Raw genomic sequence first — 20,919 nt, 5'->3', positions numbered from 1 at the left:
AGAACCGCGATCCCGTAGGAGGCGTCCCTTTTGGAAATGCGCACGGAAGTCGTAGTTGTCACCGCCCAACAGGTGGCAAAGGAGAACGTAGCTGGGTGGCCATATTTGAAGTGGGTAAGAAACCTCGGAGTGACACTTGGTAACAGCGCGAAGACTGTGTCTTCCAGGGATTGGAAGGCTAAATACAAGAGCCACGTTAATGGCCTTGTTAGTGACGGTGTAATCCTGGGGAGTTTCCCAAAGCCTCAGTTGTCCTCTGATTTGTTGGGTTAAAAATAGTCTTTAGACAACTAGCAGTGCTTGGTGTGTTTTCACGCCTGATGATGTTCAGTTCTTGGAGACCCAATGAAATTCGAGGGTAATCTTGAATCTGACAGAAAAGGAGGGAAGATCTCTTGGAGGAAATATTTTCCTTTCAGATACAGCACTAGCAACCCTGAGGCAGGAAGATTGCCACAAGTGTGAGAGCAGCCTATATAGTGAGTTCAAGGCCAGCCAGAACTACATAGAGACCCTGTCTCAAAACAAAACACCAACCCCCAAACCCAACAAAACCAAAACAAATCAAAACAACAATAAAACCAAAGTGACCCTGTCCCATTTCCCTTGTTTGGGTGGAGTTGTATGTCTATGTGAAGGGCCAGGCCTGGCTTGGGAGTCTCAAAAGATCTGGCTTGGCTACTTATCCCAAAAAGTCAGTCAAGGAGATGGACAGTTGTGGAGGGCAGGAAAGGAGCTTTAGTCAACATGGCCATGATGGGAAGAACAGAAAAAGAGGTTCAAGATCTGTCTTTGAGGGGCTGATGGAAACTTTAGGATTTTATAAAAAATAGATCTGAGAGAAGGGCTGGGGGTTTGCATATTTGTGGGGTTTGCATAGCTGGCAGGATAGGTAATTCTAGTGAAGCCATGGTCTGGTTAATTATGTCAGTACTGGTTCTGTGAGGCTGGCTCTGGTAAAGTCCTCATGGCTTGAAGTAGCACTCTGGTTCCTGTGAGATAGTTGTTCCTGCTTGTGTGTGAGACGCCTTCATCATGGAATGTTCTGTGATGCTCACTTTTCCTGGAGTCCAAGGTGACCATAGGTTAGCACAGTGACTAGGGACGTCTGGGCAGTTCCAGGAGGTCAGCAATAGGATGTTATATAAAAAACTTAGTTACTTTTATCTCAGTATGGTCAGTCTTGAGGGGGTTGATGTAAAGTAGGAAAATTTAAGGGTGATAGATGTATATTGCTAAGTTTTAATTTTAATTTTTATTATTATTATTATTTTTTTTGGCATGGGGGATCAAACTCAGGTTGTTGTGCTTGCAAGGCAGGCGGTGGAACCACTGAACTAAATCCCAGCCCTATTGCTAAATTTTTAGATAGACGCCTTGAGTGATCAACTTGGCTATGTGTACAGCTGAACAGGCATCTGACCCAAAGTTTTAAGGAATAAAGGAGACATGTAAAGTGAAGGTAGAGATGCCAAGCTTTACACTTCTTTTAGTTACCCACTGTGTATTTGCAGGCCCAGCTTCTAAGTCCTGTTATAAACTCTTACAAAGTTTCTCAAAGTATAGTGGACTTGCTGGATTATGTATGTAATCCCAGCACGCTGAGAAGTGAAGCAGGAGGAGTGCAAGCTCTAGCCTAGCCTGGGCAATTTAGCAACTTAGACTAGACTCAATTGAAGACCTGGCCAACAGTCAGACCTGGCAACCATGCGAAGAAGTTAATAGATTTTCTAGCCCATTGGAGCCATCCCACATGCCTATGGGGAGCAAAGAGAGGCTTCTTCCAACCAGCCCTGCCCAAGTTGCAAAGTTATTTTACATTACGTTGCTGTGAAAGAATAAGCAACTGAGATGTATTGTAGTGTTCAGTGTGTATTTGCACTTGGGAAAGCATTTTTTTTTCCTCTAGAGATAATTGAGGTATGTTTTATATTAATTTGCACTTATATCTGTGTGTCTTTATTGACTTCATGAAATGGGTCCTATTCATGTCTCCTATTTTCTGAAACTCTTTTATTATTTACTGTAAGAAGTTTTGTTTTTATTTTTTAGATGGCATCTTGCTATCTAAATGTATGTATGTAGTTCAGGATGGCCTTGAACTTTTGACAATCCTGCCTTGGCCTGCTGGGTGTTGGGATTATAGGCATGTGCCACGATACTCCAGCGGGAACATTAATTTCCAACAGTGACTGATTGGCTGACTTTCATTTGGCAAAGGACAGAGGATCACATATTTAAAAAGCCATGGCTTTGGTGGTCACTTTAGTTTAAAAATATCAGTTGGTGCAACTTGACTGTGTTTGGTGGCTCTCTCTCTCTTTCTCTCTCTCTCTCTCTCTCTCTCTCTCTCTCTCTCTCTCTCTCTCTCTGTGGTATTATTGTAGGTGGAATAGGGGAGTGGAGAAGAATATTAAAACCGATACAAGGCCGGGCATGGTGGCGCACGCCTGTAATCCCAGAACTTGGGAGGCTGAGGCAGAAGGATCGCTGTGAGTTTGAGACCAGTCTGGGCTACACAGTGAGTTCCAGAGCAGTCTGAACTACATAGTGAGATCCTGTCTCAAACCCCCCCCAAAAAAACAAACAAACAAACAAACAAACAAACCCAAAAAAGCAAAATAAAACAACAACAAAAAAAGCTGATACAGAGTTTCAAATTTTAGGCAGAGGGAGAAGAAGGAGAGACCCTGAAGTAGCAGACATTATACTAAACTCCTGTTTTCATTCTCAATGAATGCCACATGAAAGAGATTAGGCAGAATTTTTTTTTGTACCAGGGATTGAACTCAGGACCTTGTGCTTGCAAGACAGGTATGGCCCCATTATTATTTTTTTTTTTGTACCAGGGATTTAACTCAGGAGCCTGAGCTTTCGAGGCAGGCAGTGGAACCACTGAGCTAAATTTCCAGCTCTCAGGCGGAATTTTTTTCCATCATAGTCTTCAATCTGAAAAGGTTAAAGCAACTGGAATTTCAGAATGAAGCAGCCTGCACATCCACTTTGGGGATGTGGAACATATAAAATAATTGGTATTGCCCAGAGGAACTTGTAGATTTCACCTTTCAGGCTTGCTTTGGGGTGTGGTATGGGTTCTGTTTATTGAAATTTATAGTTTTTCTTATGCTACCACCCAGAATATTGAGGCTGATACTCTGGGGAAAGAGGGTTTATTTGAAGTTTATCTGTAGACTTTTTATAACATTTTAAAGGTATAATTCATATAGCACAATTTATCCACTTAAAATGTATAATTTAATGGTTTTCAGTGTAGACTTTTTTTTCTTGAGATAGGATCTCACTATCTAGTTCTGGCTGACCTTGAACTCACTATGTATCCCAGGCTGGCAATCCTTCTGCCTTAGCCTCCAGAGTGTTGGGATTAAGCTGTCATGTCCGACTTTTTTTTTTCTTTCAGTACAGGGAATTGCACCCAGAGCTTTTGCACTGAGCTACATGCCCAGCTCTCTTTATTTTTTATTTTGAGACAGAGCCTTGTTAAATCATTAAGTTGCCCAGACTAGGCTTGAACTTGGAATCCTCTGACTTCAGCCTCCTGAATCAGCCTGCTTCAGCTGAGTGTGCCAAAATGCCCCCAAAATAAGTCTCACTTATATTTTAGAATAAATAACAAGGAAACCACCAGTGCTTGATTTTAATATCACAGGCTAAATATGAACATAAAATTTTATCACTGCTTGAAAAGTAAATAGACTTCTTTTTCTGGCCATGATGGAGTGATTCATTCAAATCAACCAGAAAAAAGATGTGAAGTAACTGCATTCTGACATTTTATGGCAGACAGTGCAGCACTATGGTCCTTGTGAGAAAGGAGATAAACAAGGTCATCTCTTCTCTGATGGCTCTAGTTTGCTTTCTTCCTGAAGGTACTTTCTTGACCATGGCAAAGGGAGGGGGAAGCCAAGCATAGCACAGTGGTCTTGCTGAATGGAGAAGCTGAGATCACAGTCTGGGGAGGCTGGAGCAGCTCAGAGTGCTGGAGATGAGGGAGCCGTGGAGGGAGAAAGCTCCATAAATCCCTGTGGCCTCCCCTTGAGTCTTTTTTTTTTTTTTTGATTCTGGGGATCGAACTCGGGACCTTGGACTTGCAAAGCAGGTAGCAGAACCACTGAGCTAAATCCCCGGCTCCCCTTGAGTCTTTACACAAAGAGAAACTCCACACTGGCTGACAAGGCACCACTGAATAGTTACTACAGTTCACATAGGGCAAAGAGAGAATTAATTCCAACCATCTGGAGAGGAGAGAGTTTCTTGAATACCTGGAGCATTATTAAGTAAAGACCCTGGAAAAGTTACATCCTTTATTATTTATTTATTTATTTTGAGACAGAGTCATGGTAATGTAGCCCAAGCTGGCCTTGAACTCAAGGTGACCCTTCTACCTCAGCTTCCTAAGTGCAGAGATTATGGCAGGTTATATCTTAATGCAGGTTGTATCTTAACTAGGGCTAATCTAACTCTCTAACAAAGTTACACTATAACCATTGTAACAAAGCTTGCAAACAAACCCTAATAGGATTAAGCTGTTCTACAAAAAAGTGCACAACCAGTGCCAGGGATTTAGCTCAGTGGCACTGCACCTGCCTCATAAGCAAAGTCCCGAGTTCAATTCCTGGTACCAAAAAACAAGAAACCCCCCCAAAACCCCAACCACAAAAAAACGAAAACCAAAAAAGAAAAAAAGTGCCCAAACAAAACTGAAACTCTAAAGGAAAGCAACACAATCTAGACACTCAACAAGGTTTTATTTAATAGCTAATAAAATTACTAGATAGATTGCTACATACTTGTAATCCAATCGCTTAGGAGGCTGAGGCAGGAAGATGAGTTCAAGGCCTGCCTGAACTACATAGCAAGATGCTGTATCAAAACCAAACCAAACCAAATTACTATATGGACCAAAATAAATAAATAAATAAATAAATAAAAGGAAATAATAAGAATAGAGAAGGGCTGGGGATTTAGCTCAGGGGCACTGTGCCTGCCTGGCAAGCACAAGGTTCTGCGTTTGATCCCTGGTACCAGAAAAAAAAAGAATAGAGAAGAATCAATAGGAACAAATTCAGAAGTGACAGTAACAATGAATTAATAGACAATAATATTAAAATAGCTATTATAACTATACTTAAGAGTTTAAAGAGTGACAGAGGATGTGCCTAGTTCATACCAGGTCCTGGGTTCAATTTCTAGGACACATGCAAGTGCATGCGTGCACGTGTGCGTGTGTGCACGCACACACACACACAAATTAAAAATAAGAACGAAATGAAATTTTAAAATAAGAACTAAATGAAACTTGTAGGGATGGAAAATGTGATACTGGTATAATTTACTGGATTACTTGCCAGCATATTTGATACTATAAAACACAATAATTTCAGTGAATTTGAAGACATAGCGATAGAAACCATTCAAACTAAGGTATAGAAAAAAAGAGACTAAAAAATTACACAGGATCTCAATGTTCTGTAGGAGAATATCAAGTGGTATAATGTAAATGTGATTGGAATTCAAGAATAACAGCATGGGGAGAAGGACAAACTTGAAAAATTAATGGTTAAAAGTTTTAAAAAGTGATGAAAATAATAAACTCATAGATCCAACAAATCTCAAACAGGATAAACATATAACAAAATCCTATTAAGCCCCATCTTGACTGTGTTCACTTTCTGTCATTGTAACTAAATACCTAAGACGATAAGCCTAAAAGGGGCAAAGACTTAGCAGTTTCAGTCCGTGTCACTTGGGCCTTTGGCTTTGGGACTTTGATGACACTGTAACGCATCATGGCAGAGGGCTTGGTGGAGGTCTCATGGTGTCTGGGAAGCAAAGAGAGGGACAGGAAGGGGCTGGGGGTACCCCCATGACGTACTTTCCTTCCATTAGGTCCCATCTTCTAAAGGTCCCACCCCCTCCCAGTATTGCCATCCTGGGGACCAAACTTGAATATTTAAGGGGAACATTTAAAGTCCAAACTATAGCAGTGATGAAATGTCTGAAAACTGCTGATAAGAAAATTTTAGTGGCAGACAGAGAAACAATGCAAGCAAGCAAGCAAGCAAACAAAATATCAAAAGACAGCATTTTAAAAGAGCAAGAAAACAACCCAACCTAGAATTCTAATTGCAGAAAAAAACCTCTTCAAAAATGAAGGAAAAAAGATATATGCAGATAAACAAAACAGAATTTGTCACTAGCAGACATGTATTACAAGGGATGTTAAAAGAAATTCTTACAAAGAAAAATGGAAACTAGGTGGAAACCTAGAATGACAGGAAATAAAAAAGAATACCGAGAAATGGTAAATATGAAAGATATTTGTTTTTTCATTGTTTTTGTACAGGCAATCGAACTCAGGGCCTTGTGCTTGCCAGGGAGGCATGGCAACACTGAGCTACATCCCCAGCCCTTCTCATGTTTTAATTTCTTTAAAAGACAAGTGTTTGGGCTGGGAATGTAGCTCAGTGGTTCGGCCACCTGCCTTGCAGGCTCAAGGACCCGAGTTCGATCCCTGGTACCAATAAATAAATAAAAAAATAAATAAATAAATAAATAAATAAAATAAAAGACAAGTGTTTGAAGCAAAAATGATGTCAATATTGAGAGTTTACAATGTATGTAAATACAAAGTCCATGCCAACAGTAGCACACCGGAGGTCAGGGAATGTAAACATGTTCTAATTGTGTATTTACCTTCTACATGAGCTAGTATAATATTACACAAAGATAGCCTGTGTTAAATTAAATATCCATATTTCCAAATTTCCTGGAGTAACCACCAAAAAACCAGGTATACTCAGGAAGCGATAGAAGACAAAAATGGAACAGTAAAGATATTCAACCATTACCAAAAAAAGAAGGTAAAGCTGGGTACAGTGGCACATGCCTAGACTTCCAGCTCTTGGGAGTAAGGCATGAGGATGGCAAATTTGAGCCCAGCCTGGGCAATTTAGGGAGACACTACCTAAACAGGGGGGAGCTGGGCATGTAGTTCAGTATGAAGGCCTGGATCCTGGATCCAGTCTCCAATACCATCACCCTACCACCACCACAACAAACAAACAAACAGAAAAGTAAAGATGAAAAAGGAACAAAACAAAGATAGTACAAATAGAATATAGCATATATAAGGATATAGCAAAGTGGCAGACTTAAATTCAACTTCCTGAATAATCACATTAAGTGAAAATTATCCAAACACTCTAAAATATAGAGACTGTTAGGCTGAACAAAAGAGCAAGACCCAAGCAGGGTATGGTGGTGCACATGGGTAATCCCAGCACTCTGAAGGCTGAGGCAAGAAGATTGATACAAGTTTGAGGCCAGCCTGGGCTAAATAGTGAGTTTAAGTCCAGCCTGAACTATAGAGTGAGAGCCCCCCCCCCCCGCACAAAGGCAAGTCCCAGCTGTAGGCTCTCTGTAGAATCTCCCTTAAGTGAATAGACACAGAGAGATGAAAGGTAAAAGGATGTAATGGTATATTCTTCAAACACTAATAATAAGAAAGCTATATTAAAGACAGACAAACACTATTAGAAGGTATAATGAGAGAAATATCACAATGTAAAAGGGCCAGTTTATCATAAAAACACCTAGCAGAATTAAAAAATATATGAAGCAAAAATAGATAGAACTCAAAGTTGAAAGGAAAAGTAGACTAGTCCACAAGTATACTTGCAGATTTAACCTTTCCCTTTCAATAATTAATAGAGAGTCAGGAGGGACATGGAAGACTTCAATGACATTATCAATCAGTTTGATCAGTTAGCATTTATAGAACTCTGCACCCTCAAACTGCAGACTAGACTTTTGCTTCAAGTGCATTCACATGGAATATTCACTTAAGTAGACTACATGCTGGCCCATAAAACAGATCTCAAATTTAAAAGGACTCACATCACAGTGTGTTCTCTGACCACATGGAATTAAATTATGAATCAACAAAAATATCTAAAAATAGATAACTATCTGTCGTTGGAAGATTGAATTACTGTCTAGTGTCTTTTTTTGTTTTGTTTTGGTTTGGTTTTTTGAGACAGGGTCTCACTATGTAGTTGAGTCTGACCTGGAACTCACTATGTAGCCTAGGCTGGTCTCAAACTCACAGCGATCCTCCTGCCTCAGCTAAACCCTGTTTGTTTTTTTTTTAAATCCCCAAAACTAAAAACTAAAAGCTACTGGATAAACTCAATTCTGAAGTTTTTTGGGAGCATTAATTTTTTAAAAATAAAAACTTAAAAAATTTTTTTTTCAAGATAGGGTCTCATTATATAGTTGAAGCCATCCTTGAGCTCACTATGTAGCCCAGGCTGACCTCCAACTTGAGGCAATCCTCCTGCTTCAGCCTCCTGAGTGCTGGGATTACAGGCATGCATCACCACACCCGGCTAAAATTAAAACTTATTACAAAAGCATATTATGTAAATAGAGGACTGCACATTCCAAAAGTGTACAGTCTGATAGAGTTTTGTGACCCGCCCCCGCTATGTCATGGCCCAGATCAAGATGTGAAGTGTTACTTACAACTCAAGAAGCACCTTTTCCAGGGCTCTCCCCACCTTTCTTCAACGAAGGTCAGTGAGCATCTGACTTCTTTTGTCACAGACTAGTTTTGCCTGAAAAAATGAATGATTCTAATCATTCTCTTTTATGTGTTTTTTAACATTATATTTGTGAGATTTCTTGTTAGACAGTAAAATTCTATTTATTTATACTAGAGATTGAACCCAGTGGAGCTCTACTACTGAGCTACACTCCCAACCCCTTTGGTGTTTTATTTTGAGAGAAGGTCTCACTAAATTGCCCAGGCTGGCCTTGAACTTGGAATCTTTCTGCCTCAGCCAATGTTAAGAACTGGGATTACAGGTATGCATATTGTGTCTGGTTTGTTGCACTGTATTTAAATTTTTTTTTCAATTTCTGTGATGGATGGACCCTTGGGTTGGGTGGTATGTAGCTTTGAAAGTGGCCCCCAGTGATCTTTTCCCCCTGCCATTCGTGACCTTGTGTAATCCTCTTCTGTTGAGTGTAGGCCTGACCTCATGATCAATTTGTAATAAGTAGAATGTGGCAGAAGCAAAGGGATATCACTTCTGAGGTTAGGCTACAGAAGGAGAGTGGCTTCTGTTCGGGCGCTCGAGCCTGTTGCTCTCTTGGGCTGCTCACCCCCCGTGAAGCATGTCACCCTGAGGCAGCCTTCTGAGGAGGCTCCTGTGGTGAAACAAGAGCCAGAACAGCCGCATACTGCGTGAGCTTGGAAGCAGATTCAGCCGCCCCAGTCTTGAGATGACTGCGGGCCTCGCTGGCAACCTGACTGCGACATCAGGCCCTGCGAGTGTTAACATGCATACGTTACCCATTCATCCTTGTTCATCACCTGCCAAGTATAAAGTCATATCAATACCTCCAATTCCAGTTTAAGACTTCAGTTCCTCCCCCAGTCTTCTTGCATTCCACATATGTAGAATTCCTCTCAGTCACCAATAAGCCTGACTCTCATCTTCAGTAGTTTCCTTCTTTGTTCAGTCCCCTGTATGTGACCAATCTTGCAATCACATGGACTCCCTCCCTGGCCTGCTTTCTTCTTGACCCTGACAACATTTTTATCCTGGTTCTGGAGCCATCTCCTTGGCCAGTATCTGCCTTGGTTCTGTCTCCCCATGGCTGCCTTTTTCAGGAGATGGCAAGGAAGCGCAGGGAAGGAAGAGCAAGAGCTACTGTGACCTTCATTTGGCTCCTTGGTGAGAAGCCCAGGCCCTTATGAGACTGAGAGTTGGGCACCTCAAAACATTCTAGTGTATGGTTATTTATTTATTTTTTGTGTATGGTTATTTATTTGTCTATTGATTGATTGATTGTGTATGGTTATTTTAAAACTTAAAGTGACTAGTGTTTGCAGGCTAATTGCTCTTTAGTGAGAATAAAGGAAAAGGAATCAGCAGGAACAGATGTGGGAAACATGATGGGAGAGATAAACCATCACTGTTCTAGTGGGCCACGTGCAGAGCTCAGTTCCAGGCTGTTTTATAGGGACAGTGCTTCTGTTCTCATCAGTGCTCATGTCCAGGCACGTGCTTGCTGTAGGAGGGCTGCTTTGGTGGCAGTGGGAGTGGGAAGTGGCTTTTCAGTTCTGCTCTGGAAGGGAACGGACAATTTAGAATGGCTTTGGAATCCATTGGCCTCTCCAGATGCCCCGTGGTCAGGTTAGACTCCTCGGGCACCTTCAAACTGTAGCTGGGTCCTGGGCCCTGGGCTAGAGGTCGAATGGCCTCTGGAGGGCAGAAGAACTCTGTGCGATGCTTCCTCAGCTCTAACCTAATGACTTCCGTTGCCAGGGTATTTGTTAGTAAACTTCTGGGCTCCTTAACAGACCTACTGTTCCTCATAATTGGTCTCATACACTACAAAGAGAAAGAGTTTGATGTTCTGGAACCGAGCTCAGAAAAATTAAGTGACATTTATTCAATGCTATAAAATGAGACTTTAGTTCACAAATATAAACAGTTAAGAGCAATTAGCATGTGAGATAATGAAAAGATGGAAATAAAGTGTTTGTAGATGGGGAGGGGAGGAGGGGGTGAAGGGAGGGCAGGGGTAAGGGGAAAAATGAGAATCAAGACTTGTCATGTAGAGATCCCAACAATGAATGTAACTGTACTGTATCCCTAAAATGTACCAATAAACTCAATTAAAGCTGAAAAAAAAAGAGCAATTAGCAAGTTCATCAACTAGAATAATGCTAGCTACAATGATTTATTTGGTGTAGTCATTACTAATAGTCTGTAAAATATAGTTACCTGAATTTCAAAAAGTGGATAATAATTGCTCATGACCTGTCTTTCTGGCTGTGTAGACCTCAGCTGAGCGTGAGGATTCTCAGACTGCCCAGCTTTGTGGCCTGGAGACACCACTTACTAGACACGTGTCTTTGGACATATCACTTGCTTTTTCTGTGCTTTGGTTCTGTAAAGAGTTTACACCACAGGGGGTGATTATTTTTGTATTCAATATTTATATCATTAGTAATACTATTGGCATTATTTTCTGAGATTTACAGATCAGATAAAACAAATGAGTAATCTTAGTCACTAGGACCAACATTTTCATTCTAAGTGGTTAGAGTTACAGCAAAATAAAATCAAGAAGTAAGAATTTGATCTAGGCATGGTGGCATATCCTTGCAATTCCAACTACTTAGGAGGCTGAGGCAGGAGGATTGCAAGTTCTGAGATCAGCCTGGGCAACTTAATGAGGAAAAGGGCTGAGGGTGTAGGTCAGCTCTGTCTGAGTTCAATCCCACTACTGCCAAAATAAGTAAGTGAGTGAAAAAAGAAATATATGTATGTAAACATTCTGTAATTTTGGATGCCTATACCAGTTTGTGTATGAGGGATTTTTTTTTTTTGGTGTAAACTGACTTTATTTTTCAGAGCAGTTTTAGGTTCTGAGAAAACTGATTAGAAGTTACAGAGATTTTCCATATACCTTGTGTTCACATACAAGTGAAGCTTCCTTTATTATTGACATCCTGGACAAGAGTGGCACATTTGTTACAGTCAGTGAACCTACATGGGCACATCATCACACCAAATCCATAGTCTACAGTAGGGTTTACTCTTGGCATTGTTGTCTGTGGATGTGATGATGACTTACTCCTCAACACAGCATTTCCCCTATTTCCTCTGCTCTATCACCTCAGTCGTCTTCCCTCTTAGTTCTTTTGTATTTTTTTTTTTTCTGGTACCAGGAATAGAATTCAGGACCTTGCACTTTTGAGGCAGGTGTGGTGCCACTGAGTTAAATCCCCAGCTCTCTTTTGCATTAAAAAACTTTTTTTATGTCTTGACTCCTAATCAGTAACTGTTACATATCAAGAAACCAATCAATATTTTTTGAAATGAACAGGTGAAGGCTTCGATGAAAGAGAAAGAGAAGTTACAGGCCGTAAGCGGATCTAGAAATGAGGTGAGGGTGTGGACACAGTGGAGAAGGTAAGGTGAAGGAGGACAAAACAGAATAATGATTGGAGGAGTTGGGAATGGGAGCAGAATAAGCAAAAATGTGACTCTTTATTACAGTAATATCACTAGATTTCTAATATTTTGTAATAGACGAGAAAGACAAATGCCATGGTTTGTTCACTGTATGAATATCTTCTAAAAGATGAAGGTCAAGCTGGCTGAGGTGGTGCACTCCTGTAATCCCAGAACTTGGGAGATTGAGACAGGAGGTCTGCCGTGAGTTGGCAGGGCAGGTGGCAGCACAACTGAGCGAAATCCCTGGTCCTAACTGCCATGAGTTTGAGACCAGCCTGGGTGACATAGTGAGTTCAAGGCCAACCTGAATTACAGAGTGAGACCCTATCACAAACAAACCAACGAACAAACCAAAACCCAAAGCAACGAGCCCCCCCGCCAAAGAAGAATGAAGGTCAAGATTGGATGGGTGGAACAATGATCTGGAACATTTTCAGTGTTTGCAGAAGAAACTGGTGGTTAACCGGTGTAAGATGACCTAGAAGAATACACCAAGGGAGGAAGTAATAGGAAATGGGTTCTTTACATGGAGGGTGGGGCAGGAGACTCTAGGCTTAGAGTAGATCATAATTTTTGCATGATGCCTTATGAACTAAAATTGTTTTTTCAGATATATTATATAATTTTATTCTCATAACAACCACATAAAAACATACTGTTAGTGAAAATGAGTTTATTTGCATGCAAAAGCAATGTGCTTTTATGAAAAAGTTACAAATTATAGCTACAGAAAAGGAAAGAATAAAAGTCATTTTTGGGAGCATTATTGGGAATTGAACCTACTACCTTATACAAACATTTTATCACTGAACTATACCTTAGCCTGAAAATGATCACCCTTAAGGTCTTTATTGTTAATGTCTTGATGCTAGCTGCTCAGAGATTTTCTGTGCATATTTATTTTTATTTTTGTGGTATTGGAGGTTGAACCTGGGGTGCTTGTGTGAGCTATATTCCTAGCCCCTTTTTATTTATTTATTTGGGTCCTGTGGGTTGAACTCAGGACCTTATGTTTTCGAGGCAGGTATGGTGCCACTGAACTAACTGAACTGGCCCTGCCCCTTTTTATTTTGAACAGGGCCTCACTACGTCACTAAGTTGCCCAGGCTGGACTTCTACTTGTGAGCCTGCTGCCTCAGCCTCTCAGAGTGCTGGGATTACAAGCATGAACCACCATACCCAGCTATTTTATTTTTAAATAAAAGTGGGATCACACTGTATTTTAGCTTGCTTTTTAAATTTAGAGCATTGTGACATTGTGGACATCTTTCATGTCATTAAATTGTTTTTCTGAATCATTTACAACATAATGTATTATAATTATTTGCCAATTTATTTATTTACACTTTTATGTTTTTGGTACTGGGGATTGAACTCTGTCTGGTCCTTGCGCTTGCAAGGAAGGCGGCGGAACCACTGAGCTAAATCCCCAGCCCTTATTTGCCAATTTAAACTATTGAGATGAATATTCTCATCTTTAAAATTAGGAACTGAGGTAGAGGGGGCTGTGGATGACCCAGAGTGGTGGCAGTTCCTGGACACATCCAGGCCAACTCTCCAATCCACACATCTGCAGTCTTCTTCCAGGGATATAGTCGTGAGAGGACCTTACCTCCCAGATGAAATGATTGTCAGATTACCTCTATTGTGTCACTAGTTTGCTCTTTTTTATTGTTGAATAGCATTCTAAGGTAAGGGTATTCTACAATATGTTTATCCATTCCACAATATTTTCACCCATTCACCCATTGATGGACGTTAGGGTTGTTTCCAAACTTCAGGTAATTTAAGTAAAGCTGCCTACAAATCTTTGAGCAGACACATGTTTTCAGGTAAATATCTGAAAGTAGGATCACTGGGTTGCCTGTTAAGTGTATAGTTTACTATATAAGAGCTGGTCAAACTGTTTTGTAAATGAGTTGTATCATTTTGCATTTCTACTAGCAATGTATGAGAGCTCCAGTCATACACAGATTCTTTTGTGGGTTGTCAAAGAAAAAAATGCCTCCCCCACCAGGAATTGAATTCAGGACCTTGCGTTTGCCAGGCAGGTGTGATGCCACTGAGCTAAATCCCCAGTTCAGCAGCTCTGCTTTAAAGGAAATAAGAAACATGTTTATTCTGAGTTAGATATGAGAGACCATGATCCAGGAGTACAGATTCAAGTTATCCTGAATGACATGTTCCATTGTGGAAGAGGCTATATGGACTTTTACATTCACAGAACAAAAGAAACTCATAAATAAATATTTTTGCCAATTGGTGGGAGGACCAGGAGGGCTGGTCACAACAAAGCTGGGAGGCCTCTTCTGTAGGTCTCTGTCGTAGTTGCTTTTCTTATTGCTGAGACAAAATACCCAACACTCAAAGTTAAAGGAAGAAAGGTTTATTTTGGCTCACAGTTTGTAGAAGTTTCAGTCCATAGTCAGCTGGCTTCAAGTCAGGGTAGCAAGGCGGAAGGGCTTTGTGGAGGAGGAATAGTCCATGACAAAGCAGGGCAGGCAGGAGGCAGCCGGCAGTAAAGTAAAATGCAGCAAGCAACAGCAGAAGCCCCCTTTCTGTTCCTTATATTCTATTGAGTAGTCAGGACTCACAATGAGGGTGGGGCTTCCTTAATCCTAGGATCACACCATTAAACCCAGCATCACATCCTTAATTCCATCATCACACAGCCTAGATTCAGCCAGCTCTGAAAAGCCCCACCTGTGACTTCATGAGGCTTTGAGAGACAGAGAGGGAGAGAGGGACAGAGAGAGAGAGAGAGAGAGAGAGAGATTTGGATACAAGCCATAACAGTCTTACATGTTGTGCTGTAGCATTGTATTGGTGGAGACTAGAGGTCTGGTAAGCTTACCTATATATTTCAAGAAGTTTATCTACCAGTACATCAGATACAAAAGTTATAGTAAATGTTAAGGGGCCTAATAGTCCAGGATAATTTTGGCTCTGGACCTGTAATATTCCATTTCTTCACAGTTGCAATATTCTAGTCAGCCAAGATTAGGTAGTCTTTGGAGAACATCAGTGCACAGCTCCTCCTGTTGGCCAAGCAGCCACTCTGTGTGTGCAGAGGCCAAATGTTGTTTAATGTCTCACAGAGCTAGGAAGCCTCATTCCTTGGATCTAATAAAGATGAGGTGAGTAGGGAAGAAAGTAGTCTTAGGAAGAGGGAAAGAGTTGTTAAAGCAGTTAAAAAAAGCTCCTGGATCATGATTAGCCATCCGGATTGGCTTCTGAGCTTTTATGTCCTTTGCATTTAACGCAAAATTTACATACAACATCATAGGGGTATTATACCTAAAGTTTTGATAACCAAGAACATAATATAGCCTGAAGTAATAAAAGTAGTAGATTAAGGAAATAGACACTCTCAGCAACTAAACATCTTCTGTAGCTATCATCGTAGTCTTTAATCAGACTGACAGTGTTTCTTCAGTATGAAATATGTTATTATCTTTCAATTCTAATCTCACTTTTGGCCTCTCTGATACCAAGGCTATCACCTTGTGTAGAGTGGCAGTGGCTCCTCCTCCTCCTCCTCCTCCTCCTCTTTTTCTTAGAGGTACTATGGATTGGATTCAGGGTCTCATACGTGTTAGGGAAGTGCTGTAGCACTGGGCTACATCCCCAGACTTCAAAAAATTGTTCAATTTTGAGACTGGGTGTTGCCCAGGCTGGCCTTGAACTTGTGATCTTCCCACCTCAGCCTCCCAAGTAGCTGGGATTACAGGTGTGTGCCACCATGCCTGACTTGCTTGTTTCAATTCTAAGAGACATTTGATAATTAATGTCCAATTGTTAATAATTTAATTTGCCCTATTAATATTGCACCAGATTTCAGTCTGGAGATATAATTGGGTAGTCACCTTATAGAAAAAGTTAGGCTATACATAGTATTCTTGTATTTTTTAAATGAAATTTGTCTCTTCCTCACATACCAAGTATTGTAATAGGAGCAGAGACAAATGATCAAACTTAGGAGAAATTAAGATTATATAGATTTTTAATTTAATTTTATTTTATTATTTTTTTTTGAGACAGGGTCTCACTATGTAGTGAGACTGACCTGGAACTCACTATGTAGCTCAGGCTGGTCTCGAACTCACAGCGATCCTCGTGCCTCAGCCTCCCGAGTGCTGGGATTACAGGCATGCGCCACCACCCCTGGCTCCATAAAACTTTCATAGGTCTTTAACTCTCACTTTTGTGTTAAGAAACTTTAGCTATTTTCTCATAGTTACTTTAGATTCTCTGTATCAACCTTGTCAATAATTCCATTCAGTTAAAGTGTAGTCTCTTTTTCATCTTTGAATTCAGGTGCAGTCTTGCATTGTTTGCCTAGTATTTTTTCTTCCCATTTTTAAATACATAATTTTGTTTCAAAAGAATTTCTCGTCCTTTTCTATATTTTTGAAATAACATTCCCTTTATATGTCCTATTTTTTGAAAGTGAATTCTTTATAAGGAATATCTTTCTTGATTTATAGCAGATTCAGTTTGTCATAGAATTCTTAGTTCAGTACCTACACCTCCAGCAAGGTCTCTTTTGGCTTTAGTATCTGGCTAATTCTGATAAGTTCATGATGAATGTTATTGCCCCAGAGATGAATTACTTTTGTACAATTTGTGTAAAGTAGTCAATCCAGAATTGTTGAGTATCTTATGCAAGTCAATAGAACTGATGAGGTAGGCAGAAGTCTGAGGATGCCACAAAGCTTTTCAGGCCTGATGGTAATAGTATTTATATAATCTAGAATCTGAGCTTATCGTACCATTCCTATGAATTGGAGTTCATGTCAGTGATAGGCCCCATCTGTGGGGTAAGCAGCCATGCTTACAGAGCACATGCAGATGGTTGTCAGGACAGGTTATACTGTGGCAGGACATATCAGCAGTGGTAATAAATTGTCCACCATATAGAGGATTTGTCATATCTATTATCGCCAATATCAATAACAATATATTGTAGTATCAAAATGATTTGATCCAGTTAATATTCTTCTATTTTCTTTCAAAGAAAGACATTCTACTGTTTTGGACCTAAAATAAAAGTATCTCAAAAAGCAAGTTCCTTCTGGCAGATGTAAAATAAGACTCTGCCAGTCTTTTTTTTTGGTTGAGGGGTACTGGGGATTGAACTTAGGATCTTGTACTTGTGAGGCAGGCAGCAGCACCACCGAGCTAAATCCCCAGCCCTACTCTGACAGTCTTAAACCTGGTATTAAAAAAAAAAAAAAATCAAAATAGTGTCAAATAATGAGGGAATTTGTTTTCTGGGGTGGTATAAAATTGAATCTTTCCAAGTATGAAAACTTGGTTTAAGGACGATAAGAGGTTTGGGTAAGCAAACAGATGTTGCTTTCTCTCCAAATACTTCCTCCTTCCTTTAATTTTCCTGAAAATTGCAACCTTTTACACGAACCGATGGGATCTATATTTTGGGTCGTTTACCACATCTGAAAGTAGCTTCCTTAGCTCTCACTTTGAGGCCAGTTCCCTTCCACTGTATCTCAGGGTTATACTGCATGTTTACAGAATGATTGCAAGTGGGTTCAAGATACTGAGTGATGGCCCTTACGCATGTCTCCATGGATGAGCTAGTTAAATTCCTTCTGACTCAGGCATCAGTGCAGTTTTTGGGACTTCCCTATGAGGCCCCTGCATGCCCTGGGAAGATTCCCTTGACACCTCTACCCTGCTGGGCTAGAGGGAGTAGCTGCCTCATTTCTATGGAACGTTTATAAAAGGTAGTCAGTCATAGGACTTCTATCCTAAAAGGGGGAAGGCAGCAGTGGTCAGCAGAAAGAGACAAAAACCTGAAAAGGCAAATTTAGATAATGGAAGAGTGGCTGGAGGAACAAACAAATGTTCTGACAAAGGTTTTGAAACAATAAAGGATATTCAGATTAACCAGCTCAGAATAAACCAAGGACTGTCATCCAAGCAAAGGGGGGGTCCTGCTGAGAAGGACTCACCAATGTCCACCAAGGAGGTGATCAGGCAGTGGGCATGAAGGGCCTGTGCCTGTGCCTGGCACTGATCCAGGCATCTTCCATGGTGAGAGTGGGCTGTCTCCCGTGCTCACATTGGTCTGGAAAATAGTTGGTGTAAAATAACAACTCTGAGCCAGGCATTGTGGTGAATATCTGTATTCCCAGCATTTGAGAGGCTGAGGCAGGAGGATTGCCACAAGTTAGAGGCCAGCCTTAATTACACAGTGAGACCCTTTCTCAGAAACAAACAAACAAACAAACAAACAAACAAAACCCCTCCGCTGTAAAGGAAATAAGGGAAAAAATCTGGTCAAAATAAGAGTGCCCCTGGCCTGGGAACATGGATTCAAGTTATCCTCAATGATGTGTTCTGCCATAGAAGAGGTTACATGAACTTTTGTAGTTACAGACAAAAAGAAGGTCACAAATTGGGCCGGGGATTTGGCTCAGCGGTTCCGCTGCCTGCTCGCAAGCTCAAGGGCCGGAGTTTGATTCCCTGGTACAAAAAAAAAAAAAAAAAAAAGTCACAAATCAACACACTTACCAATTACCTCACAGGTAGGTGGGCTACACAAAGATGGGGGAAATGTGGGGAAATTTCTTCTGCAGGCTATTTATGTATTGGGTTTGCAGCATTCTTAGCTTTAGGACTGGTGGAGGCTCTCAAGATCTCCGAGCTTAATGATATATTCTGAGTTTATCAGTTATGGGAATGGTAGGTCTGATACAAAAGTTGAGGTAAATAGTTATTAAAAGTCCTAAAGTAGCACGGGATAATTTTGACTCTGGACCTCCAACTTTCCGTCTTGCAACAATCACAGTGTTCAGGTCAGCTGGGGTCAAGCAGTCTATGGAATCTTTAATACAGAGGCAGCTTCTTCAGATACTCTCAGTTCTGAGGGTTTTTCACGAACACACACACATTCTCAGTTTACCTTCCTCACCATCCAGGACCATTCTGGGAGGATCTTGTTTTACTATGGGATCCCCGGAAAAGTCCTGATAATCTGTTTCAGTTATTCCTTCTAAGTGTACAACAGACCCTCCCATTAGGAAATTTGTCTTCTTCGGGAGCAGAGAATGCTGAATCCCCATTTCTTCTATCTTCGACCATTACTCATCTCTTCTCTCATTTCTCTTTACCCTCTTTATTAAGATGACGAGAATGAACAACTTTGGCAATTGACCAGTCACTAGTACAACGATTTTATCTTTCACTGAGGTTTTAAGTTAAAAATGAGTAGAATACATTTCCATGTTTCTCTTACTCATTCTTAAGTTTTTCTCTACCTGTTTAGTTTGTTGACAAAAGCATTTCCTTGGGGTTTATCTTTCCTTCCAGTCTGACTCTGGTTGGAAACTTTTCCTCTTCTTCCCAGTCCCAGCCACGTGTCTCTCAGGTGTCTCTCTGCTGTCTGCCTTCAGGGCTGGGGGAGCATCTGCCTGCATCAGCTGCTTGCGCAGAGAGGACAAAGCCTGAGCTCATTCTGTGGCCTCCCTGAGTGCCGAGCTTTTGCTTCCGCCCTCCATGTGTCGAAGAAAGAGAAGGCTACATGGTTTTCTGACTGTTTGTGTCCAGGAAGGGCCCAGTGATCATTAAAGCCCTCCAGCTTCTCTTATCCAACCAGAAGGCGGTATTCATTTCCACTTGAATAGAGGCATGAAACTCTTTTATACTGGAGCTGGCTATTTTGCAGAAAACAAAGAAGTTATACATTAGCATGGGGTAACTGGCTTTTCTCACTAGCTATCTAACAATGACTAGAGACAATGGTTTAATTATAAGTTACCAGTTTAGAGATGCATAGTTCTACACAATCCGAACAAAATTTGACCGTTCCTTTAGAAGACTTAAACTGGTCTGTGGACCTAATGAAGAGCCTACTTTGTCCTTTTCACTTTCTCACGGCTCCCAAAGCTCTTCCGCTTATTTCAGCCTCTTGTCTTTGCCAAAGCTGTTCCCACAGCCTGGGGTGCCTTCCCTCCTTTCTTTTGCTTATCTATTATTTACTTCTCATTCAAGGCTCAGTTCAGGCACTCTCCCCTTTATGAAGGTTTTGTTTTTGGTTTTGCAACTGCAGCCTATTCTGAGCTCTGCTCTTTATGAACACTCATTGCTAGCACCACCTGATTTAACTCAGATTGCATGTGTCATTTCTTCAAAGAACAGAAATGAGCTCTTTGAGTAATCTACTCATTCTTGTATCCCAGCACTTAATACAGGTCCTGGCAACATGAAGTTTTGCTGAACTTATGAGTGAATGAATGTTAGACATGTGATGGGCACTCAATAAATATTGTTAATTAATTGATTGATAGTGAGGCTATTATGGGAGTTGCTAGGTAACCTAGCTCTCAGTATCACCATTTTAGAGCTTGTCAGTATTGTTTGCGGAACAATAGTTTCAGTTAGAAATTACACCTCTCTCACCCACCATATGTTTTTGCACGGTTGACTCCTATTTCCCCTTTTCCTTTGAACAGGTAGATGATCTTAAAGAAGGAGGAAGATAAGAAGGGATAAATAAACAACTGGGAAATATTTACAAATATTTTATTGTCTCGGTGATGACTATATCCCGTTCCACAGTTTGGGATTATATTCCATAGTGACAACATGAAAGTTGTGGAAAAAACGGTGACCAAGCAGGCAAGGTTTCGTATACATATAGTTGGTAAACACATCTGAGTATGGGGCCTGTTTCCAAGGATTATGGGGCAGTTTTGACCAACACCCCCACACTACCCTCTTGAGTCAGTGACATTGCACCCAGAGGGAATATCCTACCTGGATGTTATTTCTGGACTCAGGATTTAGGGAGAGAACCCATACTCATGTCTTAATGTGTCTTCTCAATGGCCAATTCTCT

At 40.8% G+C, this 20,919-nt stretch overlaps 1 long non-coding RNA gene across 1 annotated transcript; it reads left to right on the top strand.

The window, feature by feature from the left end:
- Positions 1-3: 3 nt before the first annotated feature.
- On the top strand, positions 4-20,588 carry LOC104871734. Its single transcript, XR_782956.1, has 3 exons — positions 4-114; positions 11,926-12,011; positions 20,534-20,588. It is a non-coding gene; the product is annotated as an uncharacterized LOC104871734 (long non-coding RNA).
- Positions 20,589-20,919: the final 331 nt, after the last annotated feature.

This window comes from Fukomys damarensis, unplaced genomic scaffold, assembly GCF_012274545.1.
Source record: "Fukomys damarensis isolate Sample0158 unplaced genomic scaffold, DMR_v1.0_HiC HiC_scaffold_17, whole genome shotgun sequence".
Lineage (NCBI taxonomy): Eukaryota > Metazoa > Chordata > Mammalia > Rodentia > Bathyergidae > Fukomys > Fukomys damarensis.
Note: the sequence above shows the minus strand (reverse complement) of the source record. Positions and strands in the feature narration are given on the sequence as shown.